Raw genomic sequence first — 8,881 nt, 5'->3', positions numbered from 1 at the left:
TCAACACCATGCCGTGTCATTATTGAATTAACTCTAGCGCAGTGTCAAAAATATCACCAACCACAGTGTCAAATTAACACCACGAAGTGCAAGGCGAACACTTTTTAACATCGTCACAATACATTTTCTACACCTGTGGGTGTGGTCCTCTATTGAAGTTAGATCGGGGTTAGATTTAACACCCATGGTGTTAAATCTAACACCGATGTTTTTACAGTGTGTTACGACGTTTTGAAGTTTCGCTAATTTTGCAGGAAACAGTTATTTACGAGTCAATATCAGTAGGCCTAGGCAGATTTATAGTGAAGTGATGGTCATTTCGTACAACTTGCCATTTAGTTTGTAAATAAAAATTTGAAATTTCCAGTTTTTCTTTCAAAAGCAATTACGCCCTTCTCTCAAATCCTATAGATGCATGAACCTAAAGTGATTATAATATTCTGAAGTTATTCAACGTAATAATATGACCATGTAGGTAGTAGACTTTTAAGTAATAGAAACATTGAATCTTTGCCATTTCTTTTTGCACATAATCAATGCAAAGTTGTGAGGTGATGAAATCATCAGCTCACCTCATTTGCATGTTTCATCAGCTGTACGAGAACAATATAGTTCTGCAGAAATTAGCGGAACTTCGCAAAATCAGAACTTCCCTAATTTTTATCCGAGTTTAATCAAATTTTCATTATTGTTATTGTAGGAGGGTTTGATAGGCCAACTCGTAAGATTTTACTCTTTCTCATCAGATTAACTGGGGCTTCATGCCTAACAATAGCTGATTTATGCACTGACATCTATAGATCGAGTAACCCGACTCATTGTATAACCTATTGAATCATCTTTTCAAGTACTTCTTATTTTGGAAGCCCCCCCCCCCCCCCACACACACACACACACACACCATGCAGTATAATCTATGGCCAACTTAAGTCACATCCGTCCGCGTTTTAAAACAGAATGGATCTTCTAAAGGTTTAGAAACAACACGTGGAGTTAAAGTGCTGCCCGGCCGAGTGCATTTTGAGCCTGCTTCACTGCTTTGTTTTCCATCTATCGGCCTATACCTATACATCGTCATTCACCCTCTGCATGCAAGATGTATACTGAGTCTACAAATGGTTTATTTTCGCGTGAACTAAATCATGCCTGACAACATTGTACAAGACTGATTGATCAAGAATATTTGCAGTAATCTTTAGCATCAAAGCAGCCCCACATTTTGCCAACATGCGTAAACACAATGGGTAGGCCCTACTGGTTGAAGTGAGGATTCAGCGTTTAACGTTTTGCGAGACACATATTTAGAAACCACTCTATGAAATGTTAAAGAACATATAATTCTACGGGGAATTTAAAGTTTATTTGATGAAAATCGGTTTGAAATGACTAAGATATCCATAAACATGGTCGCGATGGTAGAGAAAAACAGCGATCGGAGAAGTCGTGGCCCGTCGCACATTGGGATCGCTTCGTTTGGACATCTCAACCATTTCAAGACAAATTTTCATCGAATAAGCTTTGAATTCCACTAAGAATTACATGTTCTTTCATATCTCATAATAAGAGATTTCTCATTTTCTCACAAACACACAAAAAAGTTGGAAACCTGCAGCCCCGTCTAAACCAAAACTAAACTATCTCTTTAAATTTTATCTTTTTTTTTGTTTTGTTGTTGTTAGTTACGGTGCATCCTTATTTCTTATCCAAACCGAGGATTTGGCCTACATTGTTTTACATAATTATCAATAACACACCTCTTTGTCTCTGCAAGTTGTTTCCAATTATGTATCTTTTTGTTTAAAGACAAAGGGGAAAGTGTTGTTACTTTACTTTTTTTGTTTTTTGTTTTGTTTTGTTTTTGTTTCGTTTGTCTGTATTTTGTTTGCTAGCTTTTTTGTTTTGTTTTGTTTTGCCCAATGGGGCACGTCACATATAGAGAAGGCTAGTATAATAGTGATGGGAAATTCGTAAAAGAATGGTCACATAATGCCCCGGGAATTTGAACGTATTTGGCCCTCTGTGGTATCTTCAGAGTTAGGCCATAGCGAAAACTGAGCCTTCACTGTAAAAACATCGGTGTTAGATTTAACACCATGGGTGTTAAATCTAATACCGATCAAACTTCAATAGAGGACCACACCCACAGGTGTAGAAAATGTATTGTGACGGTGTTAAAAAGTGTTCGCCTGGCACTTCGTGGTGTTAATTTGACACTGTGGCTGGTGATATTTTTGACACTGCGCTAGAGTTAATTCAATAATGACACCGCATGGTGTTGATTTGATATTGGTGGTGTTAATTTCAATGGTATAACACCCGTCCAGCTTCAATAGGGGATCACACCAACTGGTGTTACTGTGGTGTAAATGTATTTACAGATTTTTTTCAAAAATCAAGTACTTTATCGGAAAATTCTTTATCGTCTTGTTGAAGTTAGTCCTGAACATACTCTTTTTATGCTTTACAATTCTTTAATCCTAACATATATTATGTATTGTAATCTAGTGTGGGCTACAAGTTCAAAAACTAAACTCAACCCTATTTATTTACTACAAAAAAAGCCATTCGCATCTGTACTGGATCACAATACTTAGCCCACACCAGTTCACTTTTTTATCAGGTAAAAACATTGAATATATTTGATATAAATACATTACATTCTTTGCTTTTTATGTATAAGTATTTGAACAACTTACTTCCAAACATTTTTCACGATTTCTTTAAACTGAATTATACCGTTCATTCATATCCCACTCGTAATTCGCAAAATTTTCATTTAGTAAATCCCAGATTATTAATTGCACAAAAATCTTTAAGACACAATGGACCAAATCTTTGGAATACACTCCCAGATTATGTTAAATCATGTAAAACTTCATATTCTTTCAAGGCTAGATTGAAAACTACATTACTGTCAGATTACAATCTATGAATATAGCATTTGAATATATATATTTTTTTTGTATGATCACATTTCTTTTCCTGTAAATTGGATTTAAAACTACAATAAATATACGCAATGTTTCTGTGTCTATCATTTCATTTCATTCTCATTATCTTCAGCATCACCACTATCACTTTCATCTTCATTATCACATTTTTCTTCATCATTAACCTGTCAACATCACCATCATCATCATCATCATGTTTCACGTTACTCTTATTCGTACCTATGCACTATACATATGTAAAAAACAATGTATTTACAGTGTTTTATATTTTGTAGTATTTCTCCATTCCGCAAACAATATAATTTTTTGTGTATTATGTAGATAGGTCCCTGGGCTGCCACGTGCTCAAGCTTTTGCTTATAGTGGCAGTCCTTCTTCCGCATAATTTCTCAGATAATTATTTGGAAAATTGGTAATACGATTTATAATTTGTTAATGAAATTAATGTACACATCGATTTTCCTTCTTTGAATCATGTACTTGTAATCTGCTTACTGATATTCCATGTGATATTACGGAAAATAATTTTGATTTATGTATGAAATTGTGTTGGAAGAAAAATAAATCAAACAAACAAACAAACAAAGTTCAAAATTAACAAGAAGTGCAGTAACTATTATAAGAAACTATTCAAAAAACAATTTTATATTTTGAAATGACACCCGGAGGTGTTAATCTAACACCATGAATGAGCACCGGAAATTTAACACCAGCTCGGTGTTTCATATTTAACAGTCAGTCCGCAGCACGTATGCTAATAAGCCGATCCGGCAAGATTTATTCAGCACTCTCGTTGACGATCTTTGCGTTCGAAAGGTGTCTCGTCGTGCGAGATTTTGCGAGACTTTGATAGGGCTATGGTTTTCACAGTGTAGCGACTTGTACATACATTCGTCATGGCTACAAGTCACGGTAAATTGTTTTCCAGACTTTGATCTTTATTTTGATACTAAATTTGCCTATAACATCGGATCTTATCATGACTATATAATCAGTTGAATTTGCGTAAATTTTACCTGCTTTTCACGGAAGATTTTGTCATCTAAAGTTCTTTTTTGGTTCCTGACCGGATTAAGAAACTGTTGTTTCTGATTTTGGCTTTTTCGTAGAGAGGAAACTTAGATACTCATCATATATTGGAGTCAAGGAGACGCAAGCATGATTTATACTAGTTTTTCCGTTTTGAAAAGTCTGTAAAATTCACTCCTAAGCCAGAAGTATGCTCCGCACAAAGTGTACAGTGGTGCGAAAGAGCTCTCTCATTGGACAGTGCGTGCGTTCAGCGCTTGAACTACACGCGTGCCAAGAAACCGCAAGTGGCATGAAACCGTTATGTAGCAGCGTAATGACGTAATGCAAGCGCTGAGTGCAGGCGCTGTCCAATGAGAGAGCTTACTCTTGAGATTGCACGGTTTCAAGCTGATCAGCACTGACATCGATGTATATTTTACTGGTTCCTGACCGGATTAAGCAACAAATTGTCAAGATATTTACATGGATACAAAGATTAGGAGATGGACTACCAAATAAAGCATTTTCATTGAGACGCAAGGTGAATTTGGTATTTTTTTGACGTCTTGAAAGTGTACTGCACGAATTACTTTTTTCATCATTTTTCAAGCTCAAATTACGCTATGATATTTTTCATTTACAATAATTTGAGTAACATGTGACGATAGTTTACATATTTTCCTTGAATTTGATACCAAATTTGTGAACATAAGGTGTATTTTTGTAGCCGAAAGCCCAAGGACAAAATCCCCTTACGCAGCTCATTACGTATGCAAGCCTAAAGCGGGCTTGCATACGAGTTGAATAAATACGAGCGAATTATCGGGTGCTGCGGACTGACTACACCGGACTTTTTGCAGTGTTCTAATCCCGACTTCTGTCCCACAACGACTTCTGTCCCACGGCACTAACTTTTCTGTACCAAGGCCTACTAATCAAAAAGAGCGCTTCTCCAGGAGAGTTGTCAAATTATCGACCTAAATATCTCTCCCCCCTCTTGGAAAGCTAACCAGAAAAAAAGAAAAGAAAAAAGGAGCAAAACAAATCCAGCAAATCAGTTTGGGTCCTTGTCTTCTTTCATTAATGTCGTAAAATTTGTCGTTATATTTCGAGAATACACATGACATTATCATTTACTTTTATGTCTCCATTGATTGCTATTTATTGATACCGTCCATGAGAGCGATATCCACCCATGAATAGACTTACAATCATTGTATAGTATAATGTATAGGCAAGGGCGCCGGAAGCGGGGGGAGGGGGGACTTGCCCCCCCCCCCCCTCCAAATATATATATATATATATATATATATATATATATATATATTTTTTTTTTTTGGTGTTTGTTTGTTTGTTGTTTTTTTTTTGGGGGGGGGGGCAAAACGAGTTTTTGCCCCCCCCCCCAAGTGCCCCCTGTAACAAAATGAATAAATTATTTAAAGACCAAAATGAACAATAAAGGCACTTTTCTTGTCTAAAAGTTGTCAATTTCATAACTGAAAATGCGAAATTTCCTTAGGATCACACAGTATTACATTTTCAAATACACGTAAGTTGATCAGTATATTGTTAATCAGATAAATCACGCCATAATTTTTGTTTAGTACTTTTACGTGCACCTTAAACATATAACCAACGTACCGTTTTATTTCATACTTTTCTATTTATTTAAAATTTCGAGTCTAGAAATGCCAAATCTCCCTCAAGCCTCAGGGGGATCGTTTCTCTTCCACACCCTCCCACCGCTGCATGGGTTGATGCGCTTATACATTTTGATGCATTTTCAGTTAAGCAATATATTGATCGATATTAATTACGCTCCTATCATTACCTCATAAATTTGCTTATTGATTTTGATGTCTTATCTTGCAGCTTAAAATGAACATACACTGCAAAAAGTCCGGTGTTAAATATGAAACACCGAGCTGGTGTTAAATTGTTAAATTTCCGGTGCTCATTTGTGGTGTTAGATTAACACCTCCGGGTGTCACTTCAAAATATAAAATTGTTTGTTGAATAGTTTCTTAGTTATTGTTCTTCTTGTTGATTTCGAACTTCAAGAAGACAATCAAGAATTTTCCGATAAAGTACTTGATTTTTGTTTTTTAATAAAAGGGTGCGAACACGTTTACACCACAGTAACACCAGTTGGTGTGGTGTCCTATTGAAGCTGGGTGGGCGTTATATCATTGACATTAACACCAGCAATATCAAATCAGCCATGTGGTGTCATTGTTGAATTAACACCGGCGCAGTGTCAAAAATATCACCAGCTGCAGTGTCAAATTAACACCAAGAAGTGCCAGGTGAACACTTTTCAAAACCATCATACTTTCTACACCTGTGGGTGCGGTCCTCTATTCACACTTGATCGGTGTTAGATTGAACACCCATATGGTGTTACTAAATCTAACACCGATGTTTTTACAGTGTAGTGACTTTTTATGGAACATTTTCCAAAAATACCATCAAACATGAGCACCCTATACCATTGAATAAGCCAGTTCAATATAGTTCCAATCTGATGAGCATGTGTAGATAAGTTTAGGTCATTGCAGACCTCTTGAATGGATTTGCAACTGAGGTATTCAAAACCTATATAATATAGAGCTAATTTATGACAAATGTGTGATAAGATAATGGACCATGTGCAGATTGGTATCTACAGGTTAATATACATTCTTTTCAGCAACATTAACAAAGACCATTCATGCAGCACGACTCCCTGTATGGCTGTTTTCAAATGCTCTTCTTGAAGACCGATTCCATGTTTTGCAAAGTCTGTGGCTGGAGAGGTCATTGCAGACGAGTGCTAACCGTGAACTGGCTTACACCTGTACGTTATTCTTGTTGTTGTTTTTTTTTTATTGAAAGGCCCACTATTTCTAATTTTGACACCCTCCAAAAAAGAGAAAATAAGTAGATAAATAAAAATCCTCGTATCCATAGTAACGGGCTTATAGGCCCTATATGGTTCATCTGTCAATAGCTGAGCGTAACATAAAAGTAAATTAAGGCACGCTGGTTTTGAGAATGCGGCCGCTGAAAACCAGTCAGTTACAATGGTATTAACAACGGACGGTTCCAGACCGATAGGTTAAAGATTGTTATGCCCATTATACACTCAGAACCAATTGTCGAAAGTGGCAATTAACCCGCACTGACAGCAGTTTAGCACTCTTGCCAAATATTACGCAACCCGACCCAACCCTCCTCTCTCAGCCTCTGTGTACATAATTTGTCCATGGGAAACATATTGACATTTCTCGGAGGATTTTACACTTCAGCAAGGTTAACATAGATAGTTAGGTTTACATACATTATAGAGTGTTTATGTCTTGCTCCAAAATACAGCAGGTTGAATAAATAACTTCCTAATAGTTTCTTTGTTTTCTTCGTTTGTTTTTGTTTGTTCAAAGAACTATGATCTAATAGAGTTAAACTGATATTAAACCTGTAAAATGCCCCAATCTGCCAGTACAATATCTGTCATAGTATAATATGACCGACAGACCGAAGTCCATGTGTGCGTGCTCCCTCCCCGCTCCGGTTCTGCTGCCCCTGAACAATCATGTCCGAGCTCTGAGTCTTTATAGTATTTTTGTCTGTATACTGAACGGCGGCGTATATGACCCCGTTTACAGTGCGAGGCTCGGCCGCGGCCGAGCCGCGGCCGAGCCCAGCCCCGCTTCAGTGTAAACGCGCAAAAGGCCAAATGCGAGGCCAAACTTGGCCTCGCATTTGGCCTCGCTCTGGAGGTGGTCTCGGCCGCGGCCGAGCCGCGGCCGAGCCCGGCCTTTTCTTGGTGTAAACGCAAACTGGGCGAAATGCGCGGCCAATTGCGCGGCCAATTTTAGTCTGGCTTCCAAACCCTCTGCATGTATCTTTCACTATTCAGGATATCAACCCCCTCAACGTCGAAAACTAGTATAGTTTAAGGTGGTTTTGTCCTGCAAAGGATTTTTTCCTTCGGCAAAGGCCTTTGCCCGAACGGCGACTTCGTCGCCACGGAATTGATTTGGCAAAGGGTCTGAACACCAGACAATACCAAATTGCGTTTGTTTACAAGCAGAGCGCCACTACGACAAAATATTGAAAGGTTTGAATCAAAAGCGCGGCAGAGCCCAGCAGTGTAAACGGACAAAATTGCGAGGCTCGGCCGCGCAATTGAGGCCGGACTCGGCCACGGCCGAGCCGCGGCCGAGCCCGGCCCCGCACTGTAAACGGGGTCTAAGCCTATGAAAGCACCCCGGGACATAGCAGAACTTGCGTTTTCTGAATTTTACTTCTTTATTGTTGGCAGTGATAATGGTCAAATAGACCAGCAATACTTTGACGAGTTTAGGCCTACTAAAAGGCCTAGGGACGCTATTGTTCCTCTTCGGCTTCAGCTGAGAGAAAAAGCTTGGAGTAAACAGGAACACCCTGCACATCCATTCAGAGATCCAAGAAGTGTTTTTCAAGCATCTACAGGTCTATACGTAGGCAAACTATATGCAGGGAGGTGGGAAGAGACTTCTCTTCCCACCTCCCTGCTATAATGGATTATGACTGTGATATGCGTGTGTGCTTGTGTGTGTATGTGCCTGTTTTCAATTGTGATGTACGTACCCTGCGAATTTTCTCTCTGCTTCCGTCGATTATGTAAGTCGTCTGGCCTTGGAGAGTACAAGTAGCGGCTGTGAAGCTACTGGAGTACTTATTATTGATGTTTGTTCACTCACGAGGTGTAGTGCTTCAGCGCAGCAATACCATGTAGCTATACCAAGGAGCTATTACTAATAGCTCCTTGATGGCTATACTATCCACGTCTCTTCTATTTATTCACAGGGATACCCACGTAATACGCTATAACAGCTTGCCCTTCGAACATTATATCGCATTCTGCCATCAGTTATGTCGAGAAGCGGACCAATTTG

Source organism: Diadema setosum, chromosome 4 (genome assembly GCF_964275005.1).
Source record: "Diadema setosum chromosome 4, eeDiaSeto1, whole genome shotgun sequence".
Classification (NCBI taxonomy): domain Eukaryota; kingdom Metazoa; phylum Echinodermata; class Echinoidea; order Diadematoida; family Diadematidae; genus Diadema; species Diadema setosum.
The sequence above is the reverse complement of the archived record's forward strand: the minus strand, read 5'-3'. Positions refer to the sequence as shown.